This window comes from Nomascus leucogenys, chromosome 5, assembly GCF_006542625.1.
Source record: "Nomascus leucogenys isolate Asia chromosome 5, Asia_NLE_v1, whole genome shotgun sequence".
Lineage (NCBI taxonomy): Eukaryota > Metazoa > Chordata > Mammalia > Primates > Hylobatidae > Nomascus > Nomascus leucogenys.
Window position 1 is genome coordinate 6,787,493 of NC_044385.1, and position 8,937 is coordinate 6,796,429.

The 8,937-nt window shown below is 40.1% G+C and overlaps 1 long non-coding RNA gene across 3 annotated transcripts in view; it reads right to left on the bottom strand.

Annotated features, from left to right (window-relative positions):
- The window catches only part of LOC115835127, a 48,030-nt gene extending 40,197 nt beyond the window's left edge, over window positions 1-7,833 (bottom strand). For 2 of the 3 annotated variants that reach the window (XR_004030054.1, XR_004030052.1), the window contains exon 1: window positions 7,760-7,833. This is a non-coding gene — a long non-coding RNA (uncharacterized LOC115835127). The remainder of the gene's footprint in view (window positions 1-7,759) is intronic. The other variant, XR_004030055.1, reaches the window with a different exon arrangement.
- Between the last annotated feature and the right edge of the window lie 1,104 nt (window positions 7,834-8,937).

Sequence of the window (8,937 nt, forward strand, 5' to 3'; positions counted from 1 at the left end):
TCTCACTTTTTGAAGCTGATTTACTCTACCTTAAGATGACCTGGGTGAATTCTGCCCATCAAAGGGCAATATACTCACTGAAGTAGCCAGTCCTAATTCTTGCTTCACCTATTTGAAAATCTTGAATGGAATAGAAAGAATGAGAAACAGTTTTAGAATGTTTTATATTACCTGCTACCTGTGAAAATAGAATCACCTATAATAAGACATTTGGGATATTGCATGCATAGACTTCATAGAGATAATGTATTTGGGGAAGGTGGTTAGAACCAAGGGAAGGCTAAATTATTTCTCTCGACAGTCCCTATTGATTACTTGGCCCCAAATGGTAGTAACTTCTGGAATTTAGGTACAACGTCAGAAAAATTAACATAAATTAAAATATTAACTCTCTATAACCAGACATAAAAGATAACATTATGAAAGCTTCCAAAAGCTTATAAAAGGCATGGGAGAATCTCTGAAACATTTATCAAAAAAAGCTCAGGTGTTCCTGAAATTTCCACCCCTCTTACACTACCTGTCAAAGGACAGGAGCTTAGAACTGAATGTTGAATTTATCAGCATTAACAAAGACTAATGTAAGATAAACTGTTAGCCTATTAATGATGTTATGCCCCAGGCTATAACAATATACAAGTATTGCGATATGTTTAATCAAGGACAAAGAAAATTAAAGAGTGTATGTGTGTGCATATGTGTGTGTGTGTGTGTATCTAGTGACTCAAAAAAAGACACCGTCCGTAAGAGATATGAGAATTTATGTTACTAGAAAAGTGGACTACATAGTAAAGTAGGAAAGTATTCAGGTTACCTCACAACCTACATGAAGTGTCTTCCAAGACTCTCTTAATCTCTTTGCTTTATTTCGCCAAATAACCATCTGATTATTTAATCTGTATGGAAAAATCTTCTAACTTAGAAGGTACCAGGCAACACATAAAAGCATATTGGTCATTGTAAAGGCAGCTTCCATTAAAAATTAAAATTGAAATTCTGCTTTGTAGATCAGTATTTGTTCTCAATTTAGCCAGCATTAGTTGTGTGACCTTGAGAAAATCAATTCTCTGTGAAGAGAATCAATTTTTTCTCTTGTACAATTACAACATGAAATTTGGTCAGTATTCCCCCAACTGTCCGTCTCAGAACAAAAGTCTTAGCAAAGTGCCCAATCTATTAGAACAACTGGACATCCACCTGCAGTAGTGTGACTATTCTGTGACTATCCTATGTGATATTGTAATGGTAGATACACGTTATTATGTAACTGACAGAACCCATAGACCGTACAACCCAAAGAGTGAACCCTAATGTAAACTATGAAATTCTAGTTAATAATGATGCATCAATCTTGGCTCATCAATTGTAACAAACGTACCACACGAATGCAAAATGTTAATAATAGGGGGAAGCTAGGAGTGGTGGAAGGTTAAGACGATCTATGAGGCTAGGTGTGGTCGCTCACGCCTGTAATCCCAGTACTTTGGGAGGCTGAGGCGGGCAGATCATTTGAGGTCAGGAGTTTGAGATCAGCCTGGTCAACATACTGAAACCCCATGTCTACTAAAAATACAAAAATTAGCCGAGAGGTAGTGGCACGCACCTGTATGTAATCCCAGCTACTCAGGAGGCTGAGGCAGAAGAATCACGTGAGCCTGGAAGGTGGAGGTTGCAGTGAGCAGAGATCGCACCACTGCACTCCGGTTGGGGGTGACAGAGTGAGACCCTGTCTCAAAAAAAAAAAAAAAAAAAGAAGCTATATGAGAACTCTGTTCTTTTTGTCCAAACTTTCTGTAAATCTAAAACTAAAACTGCACATACACACACTATTAATTTTTTTTAAAAGGTACTCAATGTAAAAAGGATTTTATGGCCAAGTAATTTTTGGAGACACTTCCTATAGTTTGTGATTCTCTTTGTGATTCATATAGAATGCCAGGTATGACTGGAAAATTCTGCAGTAAAAAAAGTATGCTTAATATTATTTATCCTAGCATTTCCGAAACTTGTCATGGACATTTTTCCCCCCAAGGGAAAATGATTAACAGCCTGGGGAACCAGTGTTTCAGGAGCATTCTTAAGATTCTTTCCAAATCTGGAAGTCTGGTTTTGTCTGTATTATGAACTTCTTTAGTAGAAATCAGACATCACCAAATGATTCTATGGAATCAAAATGAGAGCCTGACCATAGGCCCCAGTGGCTCCAGGAGAGCATATTGGTGCCTTGTGAACTGTATTAGTCTGTTTTCACGCTGCTGAAAAAGACATACCTGAGACTGGGCAATTTAAAAAAAGAAAGAGGTTTAATGGACTCACAGTTCCATGTGGCTGGGGAGGCCTCACAATCATGGCAGACAGTGAAAGACACGTCTCACATGGTGGCAACCAAGAGAAGAGAGCTTGCGTGGGGAAACTCCCCTTTATAAAATCATCAGATCTCATGAGACTTATTCACTAACATGAGAACAACATGGGAAAGACCTGCTCTCATGATTGATTCAATTACCTTTCACTGGCTTCCTTCCACAACAACAGGAATTGTTGGAACTACAATTCAGGATGAGATTTGGGTGGGGACACAGCCAAACCGTATCATGAGCCTTACCTTTTCAGCATGCCAGTGCCTAGTTTTACCACCTCTGAGAGCACCAAGTTTACAATTTCGTAAATGCCTTTAAGATAACAGGTCAGCTACTTATTAAAATATGAAAGATGTCATATTCATATCTAAGGTAAAGAAATCTAGTACCAGTCCACATATCCCATTGGTTTTTTAAGAATTTCAGAGAATTTCTCAATCAAAATCACTCCTAATGGGGAAGTTGAGAGGTCAAAGCTGGTGCTGCTGTTTGCATGAAAGGTGGGCAGCACGGCTGTGCATCTTGAGAGCATTTGCTCAATAAACACTCATTTACTGACTTGCTGTTGATTATTCATTGCGTTCATGTAAACAGTGAAGCACTGGCTTAAACTTACGCTAACACATTTTTTCACTTCAATTTTTATTCTGGCTTCAGAGTATGTAATACTCCCTCTGACTCGAGGAAGAGAGGTAATATTCCCCAGTCCTGCCTCTTCCCCCCCTCCAACCCCCGCCCACAATTTTCCCAAGCTGAAAGCTTCCTTTAGAAATATCAGAAGAGTGTCAGTCAAGGCAAAAGTCCCCAGGTGTCCAGAGAAGGCCCTGGCATGACCACGGTGGCTTCTGTTCATTCTGTGCAGGACTTTTTTTTTTTTTTTTTTTGAGACGGAGCCTTGCTCTGTCACCCAGGCTAGAGTGCAGTGGTGCGATCTCAGCTCACTGCAACCTCAGCCTCCCGGGTTCAAGTGATTCTCCTGCCTCAGCCTCCCGAGTAGCTGGGATTATAGGTGCCTGCCACCGTGCCTGGCTAATTTTTGTATTTTTAGTAGAGATGGGGTTTCACCATGTTGGCTAGGCTGGTCTCGAACTCCTGACCTCAGGTGAACCGTCTGCCTCGGCCTCCCAAAGTGCCAGGATTACAGGTGTGAGCCACTGCACCCGGCCTCTGTGCAGGACTTTTAAGGGACTTCCAGAAGCACCTTATGGCATCCTATCCTTTCAGTCCAGCTGCAGGGCATAGCCACTTGGCCACTGGCAATGGCCTTCACCAAGTCCATGTTCCCTCTAGCCATTTCCAACCTTCTTGTGCTTGATCTCTTTATCTTTCGAATCCTTTGATTTAGTACTTGCTTTTGACTCCAGGTTCAGGCTGTTTTTGCTTTGATGATATGTTGACTTAGGTGTCCATGGTTCTCACCCTCCAGCACTCTCCACTGGCACCTTGTCCATGCCTGGTCCCTGACTCCATCCACCATAATCATGGGTAAGAGGTGCTCTTTTCATTTATCCTCATTCTCAAGTATGCCCACTGGCCAGGGCCTCCAGCAAAGAACTAGAAAATATTTGATAACTGCCTCATCACCTTTCCCCCAGTCTCCTGCACAATTTCCTGTGTAGAGAGGTTTAGGGATCCACTATGGAGCTTTGCAAACTGAAGCCTGACAAGGGCTGAGAGACAAAAGGACAAACTCACAGTTATCATGTACCTGTTGCACCAAAAGCTGTGCTTGTTTTTCACTGAATACTCACAACACCGCCGTTTCACAAAGAAGATAACTGAAGCTCACAGAAATTGACTTAACTTTTCCATAGCTAGCAAGCGGCAGAACTACAATTTGAACATCACTGTAGTTGATTCCCAAGCCTACTTCTTCTCTCTCTATCTCAGTGCCTGGTTAGAATGCTTAATTCTAAGATATAGACATGTGGTCCAAAGTATAGAGAAGTAAATATAGTTAAACTTACATTTCACATTATTTTTGTTACCACTTAATAAATGATCATGAATATTGGGCATATTCTTTCCTTTCCTCATTCATTCACTCAACAAATACCTGTTGAGTAACTACTAACTACATGTCAGGCACTGTTCTAAGTACTTGGAATACATAAATGAAAAACATGGCAGAAACGCCTGCAAACCTCACATTCTAGTGTGTAAGGAATAGAAAATAAGCAATAAACACAATAATAAAAAAGAAAATTGTATAGTATATTGAAAGGTGATAAATGGACTGGAGAGAAGAAATAGAGCAGAGAAGGGTGTGGGTTAGGAGGCGATTCTATTTCTAAACAGAGTGGTGATTGAGAAGTTGTCATTTGAACAAAGACTTGGTGGAAGACTTCCCGAGGACATTGGTGTGACTGGAGGAGAGAGAGCCATGTGTGCTAGGGGGAGGGACGGGGGGAAATACAGAGACACCGGCCTGTGAAGGCCATTGAAAGGGCTTTTTCTTTTACTTTACTAAAATAGGTAGCCACTAAGTGTGCTTGAGCAAAAGAGTGATGGATGTAAGTTAAAAGGATTGCTGCACTGAGAACAAGCTGAGATTGTCTGAACATCTAATTTATGGTTGCACATTCACTGTATCTCATTAGGTTAAGGTTAGAGAGAATTTAACAAGATCAAGATAATGGCAAAAGTTCATTATGCTGAGATGAGCCACGGAGAAGAGCTGGCTGTAAGTTAAGCCTAGAATTAATGTAGTGGTGGATGTAGGATCCAAGGAAAAGAACAGTAATTAGGAAAGAAAAGTGTGGCCTCTGACTGGGGAATCTCAATTTATAATCTCAGCCTGTCTTTTCAGTTTGATTTCCTGGATGTACATCTCTCTTTTCTCCAACTTGTGGAAAGATTTCAGCTTAAGAAATGAAATTTTCTCTAAAGATTTCATTTTTAGTTACACATTTAAATTCCAATATAAGTGACCAAAAAGAATACCACTTTGGGCCCAATAAGCAGATGCCATTAGTTACATGAAAGTCTTTCAATATCTGCTGATTGATTCTCTTGTAGTCACTGTTTTCCTTCTCTTTTCACTTAACTAGTTTCACTTAAAGAATCCGAGATAAGATGAATAGAATCACTTTCCAAATAAATGTGAGAATTTTCTCTCTTGTCCTCTTTCAATCTTACCGGTTCCCTTTCCTCCAACTTAGAATTCAGAGAGTGAAATAAGAGAAGTTTCTCTCTTGAATAGCCAGATGTATTGCTTTGATGCTAGTTTCCCTCTTATTTAAATGATGAATCTTATTTATATTTATTAAATATAAATTAAAAATATATTTAATGAGCACCCATTACATTTAAATCACCACGCTGGAGATTGAAGTATGAACATGAGCCAGGGATTGTGACACGCATTATAGTGCCAGCTACTCGTGAGGCTGAGGTAAGAGGAGTGCTTCAGCTCAGGAGTTCAAGGCCAGCCTGAGCAACAGAGAAAAAAGCCATCAAAAAAAAAGAAAAGAAAAAGAAAAGAAATATGAACATTGGCAGGCATACCCTCTGAGTTCAAAGAGCTCAAAAGCCAGTGGTAATCTCACGCCAGTGGGAACTTTGTCACTGGACTCTAGTTAAAGGGATTTTCTAATTATTTAACCTATAGCATGGTTCCGCAGAATGAACTGAATATGAAAGGAGCATTAACCACCTCTACTTATTGCACTGGTATTAAGGAATAGGTGAAATAAGACTTCAGAAATATTTACATGTCTAGATGCATTATTGCTTGGAGTCACTTTTCATTCTTGGTGACTTTTTGTGACTTTTTTTTAACAAGATCATCCTGATCTTGTAAAATCACTACTGGAATTTCAACTTGCAGGACTATCTTATATATTTGAAGGATTTACGAATAAACCCAGTACATACAAATCCATATTTAAGTAATAATTCAATAACTAATCATTCATTTTTCCAAAAGATTCATAAATGAATACTCTGAGACAAGATCTTCTTAAGCATTAAAAAATATGATTCAACCCTTTAAATATTCATAATGGACACACTCCTTTCTAGGGATACAGGTATTAGAGAGAGGTATAGTTATACCTGGCATATAGTATTAACTCCTATTAGCTCTGCAAGGTGAAAAGATAACAGCATTGAAATTGAAGATTCTATGAATGTAAAGTCCGTATCACAGAGACTGAAGGCAGTGCATTGTATCAACTAGAGGAAGACAAGGAGAAATTCATTGTCCTTCCTCAAGGGCACACTGTGAAGAAAAAGGAGCTGTACTTTTCCATTTCCTGCAACAAAAGGGACAGCTTTTAGATGATACTGTACTTTCTTAAGGTCTCTCCTATTTTCTGTGATTGTGTTCATTTTTGTGTGTGAAATAGATAAACATACTTGTGGTAAATGTTACTAATACCAAATTTTATCTATTTGCATCTATTATCTCTCTGTCTTTTTCTATAGATATCTCTTTGTGTATATATACAGCATAAAAACCCTATTCAAGATATGTATTTTACCCAAAAATCTATCCATTCTAATTCTAGCCCACTCTGCAATCTGTTGTAACGCATAAATCACTTCAAAAGTGAAAGAGGATTATGGGTCTCTTCCACTTTTCCATATATCGTATTTTAGGGCACTTCAACAAATGAAATGGTAAAGCCACTGTTGCTGTCCTAGAGACTGCAGGAAATAAACACACCATGTATGGGCACACACACACACACACACACACACCCCTCTGCCTTCTTCAAGTTTATCATCAATTGATGAGACAAAAACTAAATATGTAATCTAATCGCTTGACAAGGCTAGATTCAGATAAAGCTGCTCTGTCTGCAAAAAAAACAGAAGACACAGGGCACAGCAGGTGAGAGCAGGTGCCTGGATGTCTTGGTGTTTCCAAGTAGCAATACCCTCAAACCAATGTTATCACCAGTGTCCAGAAGCAGACACTTCCCTTTCTTCTTTTTCATGCTTTTACTTCATTTGGAAGGAAACAAGCCTGCTTAGCTCCTCCTCTCAAAGATCACCGGCAAGTCCGGGCGTCTGCAGAGCTAGTGCCCCTCAGGTGTCTGTGTCTTCAGCACACTTGGCTCCAGGGCCCTTGCAAACAATGTGACTCAGCCCTGAATAAAGGTATGCCTCCCTGCAGACTTCCAGCCCAGCTTGGACCCCTCAGGGTGTGAGAGGTCACGAAATGCTCACAATGCATCAACTTCATTTATCCCATGAATGCCATACATCATCTTTTAATTGAAGGGAATTGTAGGGGAAAAACAGTAACAAAATATTTAAACCAAAAGACAGTGCCTCATTTCCAAAGAGAGCAGGTGTCACAATTTTAGAGGACCTGGTCTCTCAGCCTCCACCAAGGGCACTGCTGAACGGGTCCCCAAGGCGATGCAAGTGAAAAAACCCATCTGACTTACCTGTAAGAATCCCATCAACCACCTCAGTCAGTCGTCTCTTTCAGATCCCCAGGCACTACTTAGGTCCTGAAGCTATGATCTTACTGTGGTGATTTAGTGGCTGAAGGAGCATTTGGCAGTGATGACACAGCCTTGGCTCTGAGATGAAGCATATGGCTCGGGAGAGCCTGGCTCATTATTTTCTGATAATGTTTACATGTTAAACCGTCGACTCAGATCTAAAATATCACATGTTCTGTGGTGGCATCTGCATGCGACTGTGACTCAGTACTGGAGCTGTGGCTCCATACCAAGACAACCAGAAGGACACATCTGGTTGCCACATTGGAACCACTATGCAACAGCTGTGCCATGGCTACAGGCACCTGGACTTGCACTGTAGTTCTCCTTTTGGTTCTCTCTGGTGCAGTTTTACCTCAATAATAGATTAAATGATTAAAGTGATTAAATAATAAAAAGGACCAACTTCTGTGTCACTCGGATCTAGGTTCAAATCTCAGCTCCACAACTTAGCAAATGTGAGAACCTGAGCAAAGTACCTAGGCTCTGAGCCTCAATTTACTCATCAGTAAAATGGGGATGATAATATACCCATATCTTATATACCCATATATATCATAGTCGTATCCCATATCAATATTGTGAGGAATAAATTAGATCACATACCCAAGCTATTTTTCATGGACAATATCGTGATTGGAGTGTAAGAAATGATAGCATTATCAGTGGCAAATCTGCATTCAAACACCTTTCTGTGAGCTGGGTTATAGGGCACTGTATTCTGGCAGATTCACTTAGTAGCTGCAGCTGAATGCATTATACCTGAAGTAGACTTTCTACCTGAAAGAGGATGCAGCAAATAAGATTCTAAAATGTGGAATTGGCTGAGTGGAAGAGGTGGGGCTTTGGATAGTGAGGTCTCAGGTATTTCAGGCTGCAAATCTGGTGGCCGAACATTTGGTCAGATTGTCACCCGCTGTTCTTTGGGATACAGACCATGTGCCATGGCAGCTTTGCTATTAGGATAAATAGTGGAAAAAATTCAGAACCCTGGCATATGGCTATAGAGTTTTTTTTTTTTCTGAAGGAGTGGTCTGTACTCATATCCAAGTTAGCCAGTCTGCAAGTGGAAATGAGAGATCAATGCCTTACCTGTGGCCTGCATTCTAAATTCACTG